Here is a 13,417-nt window from a genome sequence, read left to right on the forward strand (position 1 = left end):
AAGGGGTAAGAGGGGATAGCTGTTGTTGCAGCAGAAACTTATGTGGATCAGAGACTACAGGATTGTTTTTTCTAGCTGCTCTGTGTTGTGTAGTAGTCCCTTCACATGGCACTGACTGCCCCAGTCCGTGAAATACATAAGTTGAGAAATTGATATATACTGCATGTTTGTCCCACACTGCATCTGCCAAAAAGGTGGGCACTGAGGTAAAAATAAATAAAAAGCTCAGCTTTATTTAATCTATCTTTACGGAATATATTTAAAAGAAACAATTCAGGTTTGCACACCTTAAAGAATGAGGGTGTGTATTAACTGACAAACACCGGATAATTTCTTTGAGGTAAAGACCCAAGTTAGCCCTGGTTAGGTTGAAAACCACTAACTGCTGTGAGGTGAGGTGACAGTGCTCCAAGTGCACCAAGTTTCAGTTGCTGTTTCTAGAAAGAAAATCTGCCATTTGACATCAAGCTTAATCACTTCAATTTCAAACTTTTCCAATGAGGCTAGCTCCAATCTATCTATCTATATATATCTATATATATCTATATATATATATATATCTCTCTCTCTCTCTCTCTCTCTCTCTCTCTCTCTCACAGATTTTATACACCAGACACATTCTACACCATTGGTTATGCATAGAGATTATGTCAATGAAAAACATAATCGTGACAAGGCAGATCTCTGGAGTAGCCATTGAAACCTGCCGAGAACGCAGACGCAGCTGACTGTGATGACACAGGGACTGAATGGCTCAAAGTAATGGCATTGGTACCCCCATATACCCAGCGGATGGCGTGTGATAAGCTGTCAGTGTTTCAGTGTTTGGGTGTAATAATTTATAAAGCAGGTGATGCTTAGTTAGGGGATATATGGACTGTGACATTATACTATCATCATTTATGTTAATTACCATAAACATTTCATTTACAGTGCTGGGCAACTGTCTGTTACCATAACTTTCATTGACAGCAAACATACTCACACAAACATATACATAGACACACACACACACACTTTATATATATATACAAATATACACACACAAGCACACACACAGGTGGACTTAGGCTTGGATGGCTCATTGACTTGCAATTAAAAGAAAGAGCCTTCATTAGTTAGGATGTCCCTCCTCAAAACATACTAACTGTGTGCTTGCTTGCGTGCGTGCGTGCGTGCATGTGTGTGTATGTGTGTATATCTCAGAGGGTTTTTGTCTGAGACATATGCATCTAACCATTCAACCGGTCTTCTGCACAGGGCCACAACACATACCCACAAAGGCGTATTCATTAGCAGGAGGGGTGCCATTCACCGGCACTTGGAAACTCGGTGGAGCGTTCATGGCTGTGTCTGGAAGCAGAAAATAAAAACATATTGGGACAAATTCATATGAATAGAATGGAAGAATGCAAGCGGAACATTAAGAGCATTCCAGAACTGAGCGTTAGCAAGAGATAATCAGCTCCGGTCAGGGACAAACCGGATCGAAAAGGAATTGAGGCAGATAGCGCATACATATTCTCTCTTTCTCTCTCTCTTTCTCCTTGTAAAGCTGAAATATATATAGTATGTTTACAGTTACAGTTTGTTCCACTACCCTTTTCCTTAAGTTATTAAAGAACACTGTCCAACTGTCTCTGAATTACCTATTTTCATTGTGAATCAGACTTTCAAGTCCCCTGGGTTGCTACATTTTGGTGGAGAATGAGGGTATTTCTGTTCCATTGCTAATGATTCACAATTAAATAGGTAGAGGAGAGACACAGCTATTACAATCGAGAGTGCATTAGCCCAGTTGGCCAAATCCAAACCCAGCAGGCCCAAAGCCTGGTGGCCTTACAAGATGCTATGACTGTGATGGGCCAGCATTTGATGAAGCCAGAGAAGCTTGTAGAGCCCAGTAAAGTGCTGACCAAACAAGGTGGTGAAGATGATATCGAGGTTTCTCTGGAGGTGTTTGAAAGGACAGCAGAGAGATTATTGGCCTAAAGCAGAGTGAGCAGGCATCCTGGCCTCTTTCTTAACAGGTGAAGCTCAAAAGGCCTGCCGGGACCTTACACTCCTAAATGTGAATAATTATGATTCATTGAAGGAGGCCAATTTAGCTCATTATGGCCACAATCTCCAGACAAGGGCACAACGGTTCCATTCCTGGATCTAGGACTGCGCTGCCCCAGTATAACCACGGGTTGCAGCTGGCCACCCTAGATGTAGACACAAAACAACATGCCTCCCAAAGCAACCCCCCCCCCCCCCCCCCCCCCCCCCCCCCCCCCCCCCCCAGACAGTGGATGAACTGGTAGTGCGGTTGGAGAAACACCAGGTCACAGTGGAGCTTATGCAAAGCCGGCGGATGGAGAACCCACGGCCAAGCCAATCTGACCCCAGGGGAGACCAGCCGAGGCTGATGAAGGGGGATGTGTAAGCACTGAATCAACAGCACATAACCCCGGTGGAGCAGCTAATGTCAAACCCACATTGTCTACATCAGGTGAACCATGACCGCCTGAGATGTTTTACCTACGGAGAAGAGGGCCATTTATCTTGTAGTTGTCCCATTAATAATGAACCATGATGCAGAGGCCCTGCTGGACTAGGCGAGTTCTGGGACTCCAAAAAGGCCAGAGCTGACCACTGAGCCCAGTGGGCCCCTCATTCCAGTATCCCGCATCCATGGAGATTCACGCGATTATCCCGCAACCTGCATCAAGTTGCAGACCATGAGGGGTACTTTTGAGGCTGGCAAGGTAGAAAAGTTTCCAGTACCACTGTTGATAGGGTAGGACTGCTCTATATTTTGGTGTTTATGGAACCACAAGATGGGGTACCCCAGGAAAAAATGGTAAGAGGAAGAAACCTCTGACAAACCGAAAAGCAAAGTTGGTACATGTCTGAGCATCACCCTCTGAGCCCCCCCTTTCATCTGAAGAAGAAACCGCGGAAAAAATAGGGTCCCTGCGGAGGCCCTGGGGAAGGAGGTCCCGGGGACGGACAAGACCTCATCAGATGAAGTTTTTGCTGAAAGGTTAAAGGGGGCTGGAAAACGGCAGTTTAGGACCACATACAGTACATGTATCATAGGAACAACTAGTTTCGGTAATTACTAGTTAAAATACATTTTATGTCAACATCCAAATCATAATTTGGGGATTTGTTTCAGAAAGCATAGATATATCTGACCTGGCACTTTATAATGTGGACGACATGCATGCATTGTTTTAAGTCAATTCCTCAGGGTGTGAATCCCGCAGGGGAATGGTAGACTCTGGCCCTTACAATTGAAACTGTTAGCCTATGGTGTGTGGCCGAACTGTAAACAGCATCTAAAACCTTTTATGTTCAAGTAACTGCATAAAAAGCTCTTATTGGTCAACTGTTTCTCCAATCAGCAATTACAGCCCTCAATCCCAACACTGTCCAACCTATTTGAAGCAACAATAACAACAATGCAATATTACAACTGTTGTCTGATGATGTGACGGTTAGCAATTTGGAGTGGGAGTCATTCCTATCTCTTCCATCCATCCCATATGACATGAATGCCTAATTATCCGGAATTACTGGTTACACCCTTGCCTTTACTGTTCACAAGTAGAATTGTATAACGTAACATATGTGTCATTTTATGCATTCTTTAAATCCTTAAATTGTGGACAGAACCTCAGCAAAATTGAACAGCTGCCTATTCAAACAGTGTTAAGAGAGAGATGCGAGAGGCAGAGATAAAGATAAGCACATAAACCACCACTTGTGCATACAGATTATCATCGCCATTGTTAGGGCAATGTCTCCCCTCTCCACCCTCATCAAAACCAAGCTCAGTATAATGATGATGAAGCTCAGGACTAGTCAAGAGGACACTATTTTTATTGTGCCGGGTTGACTTTTGGTCAAACGCCCTGAATGGTGGCTGTTAAACAATAAGTGGATTGTGGCCGTGGCAGATGTTACAGCACATGTCATCCAGTTAGCAGCATGTGCTATCGATGTGTCTGCAAAGTGAACACTTAGTACTTCGGTACACTGTAGTGCCCGGAGGAAGAGAGGCCTTGCCCAATCAGGCGCAAAGTAGGCTTGGGACAGTGTAAAAAATATTAAACTAGTTTTATATCAAGCCAAACCCAGTACCGGACCGATATATACCGAATTGTACCACTAGATTTCGCACTTGTCCCACCAGCTCCCGAGTGAGACTGATGAGAAAGTTCATAATGACAGTGAAGCAACTCCAGACCACATGGTGGCGATAATGTATCTCTAAGCCATGACTTTTTACCTGGAGTGAGCTTGCAATAACCTCTTTGGCTAGGTTTACATCTTTCTGGTCAAAATATTCAGCTCACCTCTTTCCTTACTGTTTGCTTATATAGATACATATGTAGACTGTCATTTATCATCTTCTTTGTCAGAAACTACATCCATGGTCAGAAAGTGTTGGTGGCAATAGCTTAGTCCGTAGGAGTTGGGTTGGGTCGGAGGTTCAAGTCCCCATACGGACCAAAGTACGGAGTGCCAACTGGTAGCTGTAGAGGTGCCAGTTCACCTCCTGAACACTGCCTTGCAGTTTTAGCAGTTTTTTTGCACCGTTCGGATGTTTGCCCTCTCACCCATTCTCCCTCTGCTATGCTGAAATGTAAAGTCCTTCACAGCTCCGCTCGGCAGTAAATTGGAGTCAGACACTAGCGACTCTGTTAGTTTGTTTATCTACAAACATATTAAATCACATTGCACGGGTTGCCAATGTCAGCTACTTTTTAAATTTGTCAGAAGTGACAAATGTCGGTTCAACCGGTTAGCATAAAAATCCAACCGTTTCAGTCTCTTACACCGTACAAACCGGAAATCTACCCAACTATAGAAACTGTCAGGGCCAAAGTTAAGTGTGTTTGTGACAAACTGGTCTACTGTGTCTTTCAATGCAACTCTTCTTCAGTGGAGACTGGGACAGTGGGGAAATCACACATGATTAGTATTACCAGGTACATTTTTTCCCTACACGATTAATGCAATGCACTCACACCAGATAAAGAAAAATTGTGTTTCTTCATATGTGATTGAAAAATACCGTAATTGACTAGTTTCCCCAAGAAATCTGGTTTAAGCCAGTTCAAAGAGTAATTGATCCTTATCACATGATGCCATGCATGTCATCCATCTCATTATCGTTTGCATTTTGAGTTTGCTCTTTCTCCAGATGGGTCTCCATGATAAGTGCGTGGATGAGCCTCATGAATTTGCTTCTTTTTATTTATTCATTTTGCTTGAAGAAAAAGATAGTAATACGGCCCCAGGGATAAACATTGGCAGATGACCTGTGTGTTTGGTGAAATAGGTAATTTGTAGAGGAATCCTTTTACATTTCTATTTCACAGATTACAACTATAACAGATGTGTATGTATTTTGTGCTATACACTTGCTCCCCAGAGACCTGGATGAGGAGCATCTTTCCTTCACCTATGGATCTTGAGCTGGGAGCTGATTAGCTTAGAATAAAGCTGGGGGAAATAGCAAGCCCGGCTTTAAAGAGAACCTCTAATACCAGGACCAGACCCAAGATTCCTGACGAATCTGTTTAAGAATGCCTCAGCGGTCTAATTGGCCCTGTCTCAGCTCGACTCAAACCTGCTGATGGTGTTGCTGTGACTCAACCGGTCAAGTCTCCAGAGGCTGGTTAGAGTCACTGGTTTTAACAGCCAATAGCAAAGTCATCTTGTAAAGTCAGCTACACTAAAACAATCCATAATCCATTTCTGTTACAAAATGTTTTTTATAAGATATTTCTAGGGGCATTTTCAGCCTTTATCTTTGACAGGACAACTGAGGATATGAAAAGGTGAGAGAGAGGGGGAAAGACATGCAGCAAAAGGCCGCAGGTTGGAGTTGAACCCGAGTCCGCTGCCTCAAGGAGTTAACCTCTTTATATGAACAGCTGCTCTACCAACTGAGCTATCTGGCCGCCTAGTTACAAGCTTTTAACGGAGGCTGAACAGGCGCCCGCAAGGACTTATGTTGAGTGAGCTAGAGAGTGACTGAAGAGATGGAGCCCCTAGGACAAAGCGGTGAATCAGAGAAATAAGCAAGCTTGTCACTTTAACAAACGTTATACAAATTCATAACAAAAAATATACATTTAGCTAGAAAAAGCTGGAATTAGGACGAAAGAACAAAGTTGTTGCTATGGAGATGATACACCTAATTGTTGCATTGGTGTGAACTGGCAGGTTTTAGAACGCTGCAGAATGAAGTAGCTGAATGTTTCAACTTATCTCGGTGTGAATCTTTGGTCTGAACTGGACTTAAAGCTGACAAATTAGTTTTCTTCTTCTTTTTTTAATATATACACAGAGACATGTAAAATGAGTTGTGTTGTTACCGTTTAGACGTGAGTGGTACCAATCTAACCATTGGCAAGAAAGTGAAGTGTAATCCTCAAAATGATCTATAAAGAGATATTAAACAACATAACATCCCCATGTCTCACTGAGTTACCTGATGTAAAAAAGGGCTGATCCTACCCTTGGTCATCTCAATAGAGTGCAAGCTAATTGAACTTTTTGGCCGGCAAATCTGAAGCCTGCAGAGCACAATGTTTTGAAGTGCATTAATCCTTATTGAGGAGTGGTTGTGTGTGTGCGTGTGGTATACATGAGATCAGTTTGACCTTTGTAATGTGGTGGAGGATAGATGGATGAGCAGATGAATAATAGATAAAGAGCAAATTGAAGATCTACCACCAATCCTGTCTTCAAATATGATTTGATTCTCTAAGTCCTCACATTAATGCAAATGCACATGTGCAAACAGGTGTTACCACAAACACAAAGGACTACTCATTCAATGTACCATTGTACCTCTGCTCTACTCTGTAAAATTCAAGAATCAAGTATCTAACAGGCAAGAGATTTGCAAGTCAGCAAGCAAAGTGGGTACTGTAGGCACCTACAGTACCGTGCACGTGCAAATATACACATTGTGGCATGGATTTGTCTGCCTCAATCTATGCTGGGTGACTCAAAACATCAGTGGAGAAAAACAACTCCTCTACAGTATAAAATGCACTCTGAATGACCCCTGCATTTCTCTGAGCTCCTTCTTCAACATTTCTCCTTTGAAAACACAAAATGGGCTAATAAGGACAGCCAAGAACGGTCGAAAGAATAGTGAGCAGATTATATTAACTCACAAAGATTCTTTCTTTCAAAGAAATTACAGTAATGCTGGACCCCCTAAATAGATGACATCATATCTCATTGCCTTGGTTACTCAGTTGCCACGTTTCCATGGCGTCTCATGGGGAACCGATTTCAAAAGCAGATGTGATTGGTTGCTGGGACTGCTTCCCTGTGCTGCTAATTAGCAGTCTCATGGCTTCCCTCAGGTCTGTAGTGAAGTTGGGAGGAAACAGGCTTTAATACTGAACACACACACACACACACACACTTTGATGTGGTGCATGCGTGTGCATGGCCAGCGGACATAGACACTTTCGTGATTTTGTCATGCAAACATAACCGTCGCCCTTTTCCTCTCTGCAGTTTCTGTCTGGAGTTTTTTCCCCTTCATGTATCATCATACCCCCGCCTAACTTATTGATGTTATCAAGAAAACACAAAACAGAGAAAAAAAAGCAGAAAAACAGTCAACTCCCATTGCAAACGAATGGAAATTGACTTTTGTTAAATGACACAAAAAAAAACTGTAAATAAAACACTCTCCCCCCTGTTGTTTCCCTATATGATAGCTGCATCATGTTTCTCTTCACTCTAACTTACTTACTCTTTGTTCACTTTCCTCTTCCCATTACTCTTCTCTTTGCTGCCTCTCCACCTCTTTATTCTAGCCTTAACTCTGGAGTCATATTTCACCTTTTGCTACTGTGGGCTGAATGAAAAATGGGGCTTATGTTTTCAGATACATATTTAGAGTACCGTAGTGGCAGAAAACGCTGCTGTGTGTAGGTAACATTAATAAACTTCAGATTGAAAGGACATAGGGTTGTTCATTATTACCTGATTAGCCAATATAATTTTTGACCAATTAATACTATCAATGAAACAGTTAAATAAATGGAAAAAAAGCTTGTTACACAGTAAAAGAACAAAAAGGGTATACAATTATGTCTTAAGTGCTAAATTGTGTAATTGTGTAAAAAGTGCTAAAATTGTTAAATTCCTACTTCCACAGCTCTTTTTATCTCTGCTGGACGGTGCTCACCGCGGAATGCTACTTGACATATGCAACTATGTCCATGAGGACTGACGGGTTCAAATCGGCTTCCTGCACACAGAGTATGGCAGGCAGACACACAGCTCGCAGGTGGATGTTGTGGAGAGGCTTGAAATATGCGCCACAGACATATGTAGGTCTCCCAGACGCTCAAGAGGTTCCAGGAAAGAGTCCAGTATTTCCCCTACCATGTGTTTTTTGTTTTTTTTGGGGGAGCGCATGGTTATGTAGGTCTAAGTTAAAAGAAAAGAGGGTGAATAAATGCATTTCAATTTTTTTAATTCTTCATTGTTAGCTTGATATTGTACTGAAACAAGTTTTATAACTTATGTCAATAATTACTTTAGGTTTTATTTACTAGATAGTTGTATGTGTGATTTCTCTATTTTCAACATCATTATCGGTAAATGCATGGGAGAAATTCTGTTTTTGCAAGACGTAAGCATTATAATGATTAATCATGATACATATCACAAATTTCTATATCAGAAGCTAACGCAGTTGATTACCAAACCTCATTGAAATGAGTCTGCAGGTATTTATAATGTGTAAAAAGCCGTTATAACACTTTATAAATATTTCTGTTGTGCCTTCCATACAAGAAATAGGCCTAGTGTGCCATAGGGAAATTGCATGACATAAGCGGACATAGAATGAACATCAAAACGGAAAAAAGAAAAATAAGATGAATAAAACACACTTGAAGAGGTAGAGCTAAGCCAACAAGCCAACAACTGGCTGTCAATCTGTATCGTTTGGACTGAAAGTGAACGAAGGCAGGTGTGTTCCCTTTCACACCCCCACTCCTCCCCCGCCCACTTTCCTTCTGCTCTCCAAGTGGCCTCTGTGCAATATATGCTATTTACGACATACCAAGGGCTAAGTCTCCAAGAAGGGTGAACTCCGTTGCCTAATTACGACTCAGTTAAGGGTTATAATTGGTTAACAAGGGCCGGCTATACGTCAGAAAAATAAAATATAATTTTGCATCCTTACAAGGAAAGAAACAAATATGTAGGCAAACTGTTACCTAGTCTCCCGAGTCTCTGTTGCCTAGTCTCCTCCAGTACTACCGGGAAGCTGTTTGTCCCTAAATTTACCAGTTGGTGCCTTAAAGTCTGAAAGAAACAGTTGTTGAGGGCTATGTTTATTGAGGAGAGTGCAGTGTAAGGACCATCTTCTATCTGTACGTGCCCAGAGGCACCAGGTTGTCTTTGGCAGCTAAAATGAATGACCGATAGAAACTTTGAGGGATGAGGGACAGAAGTAGAAAAAAACGGAAAAGTGGCTCCAACTTCTCTGTGTTAAGATTAATTGTTTTGCTAAGATTAGGCTCATAAGGTCTCCTCTTGCTCAAGAAAACAGAAGAAGTGTTTCTCTCTACCTTGGCCATACACTTGACACTGTTGCTGCTGTAAACTTTCTGTAACTGTTTTGCCTTATACTCTGCAGAGTATACACCTCATCAGGAGACACAATGAGGGTGCAATGGTAGGCTCAACCACATGCATAAGATGCAGCCCAACTCTTGCCGCATCGTACAAGGCTGCCAAGGCTCGGCCATCTGCCAAGAGCTGAGATTGAGACCCAGTATCTCTTCAAGATGCACGCAACTCCCACAAATATTCCTCCAAGCAAAGGCAATGGGGCCCACCTGCGCCTGAAGAAGACACTCTCAAGGGCTGAGTCGGTGCTGCAGTACATCTAGCTGTAGGCGATCCAGAGCCATGTGCACGATGGCCTGCATGGAGGTGTCCCCCGCCTCACTCATTGAGCGCTGGGCTGAGGAAAGGGAGCCTGCTAAGGCCTGAGAGCTTTAATCCCATCACCATCTTTTCAGAAGAGAGGAGCTGAAGCTGCCAAAGAGAACATCGTCCTCTGGGACCGGCATGTGCGGAGGAGGCACCTCTTCCACTTTCGAAGAGCATCAGAGCGGCAAACTTTGAGAAGTGACCTCATTTCGGCCAGCTCTGCAGATAATCAGCCCACTTCTGAAGAGAGTTAATTACCAGACTTCACATTCTTCCTGGACGAGGGAGTTGCAGCAGAAGCCACAGTCCAACGTTTCAAACCCCTAGGTTAGGCCGGCGGCAAAAGGTCTAACCAAGGGTCACCCACCGGGGTCCCAACCTGCGCCAGTCTAGCAGCCCTCAGTGCCTGCGGCATGTAGCTGCAAATCACGAGCTGTCAGAAACATTGGGCAGAGAGGGCACCCACAGAAATGTACAACTGTGCACTGCAAAAAGACAGGGCCATAGGCTGATGTAAAACTGGATTGAAAAAAAAGCCTAAACACTGTGCCGCAATATCAGCATAGCATTGAACTTGTGAGAACGAAGGCTATAGATTTCTATTAATTTACAAAGCATTCTCACCCTGCCCTTCTGTTTTCTTCTGGAAGTGTGCTTTCAAAAAGCAGAGCGCGTCGGTAGACTCTGCGCTCAGGCGGTTTCGGAAACTTCGTGACAAATTGATCGCAGATCGAAAACACTCTACGCCTCTACGGATGTAGCCTACTGCTGCGTGATGAATTTAGTTAGCCTTTGTTACCATAGCTATGTTACAGCACCGTTGCCTGCATCAACAGTGCCGAATGACAACAACTGACGCGCACTCCTTGCATTTATAACATTTTATTTCCCATCATAACCTTTCCCGGGGATCAGGAAATAGTCTTGATCAGCTTTGCCGGGAATCCTGTTTCCCGGGATTAAACCCTACTTTTTACCAATGAATACAATCACCAACTGTACTCGATCTATAAAACCGTAAGCCAAGGGAAGGGGGCAAAGACGCCTCCTAAAACAGCAATATATAAATAAAAGTATAGTTGGCATGAAAAGAATATATAGTCATCCTGCTATCTAAACAACCTCTAGAATACCCAGCAGAGGTTGCACAAATGAGACGCTGTAAAAATGATGAGTAGTGACAACTAACTCAAGTAAAAATTACGTCAAACCATTAAATACCGGCAGCGAAGGGCACAGACCTCAACGTTAATTGTTACTAAAGCGGTGGAAATATATATAGCTTCCGCGAAAACACAAGAATGAAGGTTATATAACGCAAAGAAAAAACAACTTCATAGTGGGAGCGGGGGGCACAGATTAATCGCAATTCTGTCAAAATCGCAATATGGACTAGTGCAATATCCAAATTGCAGGGGGTCGCAGTGTTCTTTTTTTAATAGACATAGATTTTATTTGTTTTGGCAAAATATGTGTCTAACTATTGTGGTGTAATGCTCGCCTAGCTGCTAGCATGGCACGCCCTCATACTCTGCTTCTGACTGGGTATTAGCCCTTACCTAGCTCCTGCGCATGTGCGACTCCCAACAAACATGGAACAAAAGGGAGATGTCTCACTCTGTAGCTAAAACAGAGGATCTGCACCAATTGGTGCAGTACAACAAAATACAATGTTTTTTGAAAATTAAATCATGGTAACCTATTCTGGTACAACCTCATGATACAATTATGAACCTGAAAAAGAAACTAATAAGAGGACATAAAGGTAGAGCCAGGTTAGACGTTTCCAGTCTTTATGCTAAGCTAAACAAACTGGAGGTAGTATCATATTTAATGTACGGACTGAGTACTATCAATATTCTGATCACATTAAATAAGCATACATCCCAAAACATCCAACTATGCCTTTAACTTGTATACACTTTGAAGACACACACACACACACACACACACACTTTTAGGATTCCTCTGATGCAGTCCCTTGCATCATGCCCTCATTCAAAACACTGTTTGTCATATAAAAAAAAACAAAAACAAACTGCCAGTCTGTGAGGACACACATGATGAAAAAGATCACTGTCAGGTACTATGATGGGATTCATATTCCAAATCAATAAGGGCTCCTACATCAGGGCACAACAGCTTCTAACACTTCAAACTCTGTATGCTGCGGGTAGTGCATTCAAGGTCCTGACTTTTATTTATTTTTTCTAAACAAGGGGGGAGGCTAGGTAAAGGGAAAGTGGTGTGGAGTTAGAGGTGCCATTTGGTAGTATTAGCCGCTTTTACAATTTGGACAATTTGGGAGATAAATAAAAAACATGGTGGAAAGCAGGATGCCAACTTTGAGTTACAAAAGATAATGTTCACAGGTTGTAAAGACACATGGATGGAGGGTAAACAAAGGGGCAAACTAGAGCGCGGTCCAGAGAGGCCGGACAAACATACGGTAAGAGATATGCAGCAGGTTAGGAAGATAATAAAGACATGAAGAAAAGTGAGACGGCAAAAAGGATGGAGGCAATGAGGGGGATGTTTATCCTCCCAATGATGATGTAGCCGTGTGCTTCTCATTTAGCCCAAGGTTCTGATTAAGTCGTTTGTGTTTAAAGAGGAGGAAGCCTCTAATTCCCCTCCTTTCATCTAATTTAATTATGTGCTGACATTCCCCCTTTATTCCTTAGAAGGATAAAAGCAGCTTAAGCTTTTATGTGGAGCTTTAATGACAGCAGCAAGGAAACTTTGCTCGCCGATTGCTTAGCCTTAAGTGTGTTTAGCCTTAATACAGTGCTGTACCAAACACAGTTGTATACACACTGGCAGACACACACAGTGGCTTGTATGCACACTTTTCACACACAGAGTGAAACACCCAAAAAGTCTTTTTATGTTTAAGTAGAGTTCAGTCTGGGAGGCAGAGACACAGTGCTCAGTTAACCAGTTTAACACGCAGCTCCATTACTACAGCCTTTAGGTGCATTGTTGTGTTTTGAAGTTGTTTGCATGGTGGATCAGTGGTTAGCATGACTGCCTAACAGGCAAACACGTTAGCTGGGGGTGTTCTGTGTGCAGTTTGCATGTTTTACATTAGTATTTTGTGGATTTCTTCCCACAGTCTAACAAATAATTGAAGGTAAGCAAATTGGAAAATGTAAATTACTTAAAGATAGGAATATTGTGTTAGCACTGTAAGAGGGCCTTAGAACTCTGATACCATACAAAAACATGAATGACTGAATGTGTGTGTGTGTGTGTATATATATATATATATATATATATATATATATATATGCCTGATAATATCAACGTAGTCTGGACCACTACCCGACTGGAGACCTCCGGCCCTGAGTCGACCGAAATCTGATGCCGGTTTGAAGGCAAAGGGTAGTAACACCCAAAATTTATGTAATTTATACTTTTTAGTTTGCTCACTATG

The sequence above is a fragment of the Etheostoma cragini genome, chromosome 3, assembly GCF_013103735.1.
Source record: "Etheostoma cragini isolate CJK2018 chromosome 3, CSU_Ecrag_1.0, whole genome shotgun sequence".
Lineage (NCBI taxonomy): Eukaryota > Metazoa > Chordata > Actinopteri > Perciformes > Percidae > Etheostoma > Etheostoma cragini.